The 573-nt window shown below is 28.4% G+C and overlaps 1 protein-coding gene across 1 annotated transcript in view; it reads right to left on the minus strand.

Annotated features, from left to right (window-relative positions):
* Cubn (cubilin) overlaps positions 1-573 on the minus strand; it is a 301,005-nt gene that overhangs the window by 236,798 nt on the left and 63,634 nt on the right. The window lies entirely within an intron of this gene.

Genomic DNA, 573 nt, shown 5'->3' on the forward strand with positions numbered 1-573 from the left:
TAGTGCCTAATTTATAGAGTTGTTCTGGAAAATTTGATCAATTAAATCACCCTATATGAAACACTTAGAACAGTGTTTGGGAAACTAATTTCTATATAAGTAGAATCTGTTGTCTTTAAACAGATCACCTATAGCAAATAAGAGATTATTTACCAAACCATGTCACATTTTTACTAACAAAAGCAATTTTTCTCAGAAATAATACAGTATTATGACAAAAGTAAAGATCCAATAAAAGCCATTGTGGTGTGAGATTTTTACCTATAGAAAAAATTTAGAAAGGGAAGGAGAAAAATAAATAAACTTGATAAAATTAAACACATGGAATGACAGAAAAACAATATGGAAATCAAAATAAGATGAAATGTGGAATGTGAAAAATGAGTAATTGCTGGAAAAGAGAAAAAAATGGTGTAAAGTGCCATTTTACTGTTTAACAAAAGACTTCACAGCTTAATCAAGATAAAGTCAGATAAAATAAATAAGTTCTTGCATGTTTACATAGCTTATTCTACTACAGAGGAGCAAGATCATTACAGTCTATGACATTCCACAAAAATTACGTAGCTAAAA

This window comes from Octodon degus, unplaced genomic scaffold (assembly GCF_000260255.1).
Source record: "Octodon degus isolate 3935 unplaced genomic scaffold, OctDeg1.0 scaffold00220, whole genome shotgun sequence".
NCBI lineage: Eukaryota > Metazoa > Chordata > Mammalia > Rodentia > Octodontidae > Octodon > Octodon degus.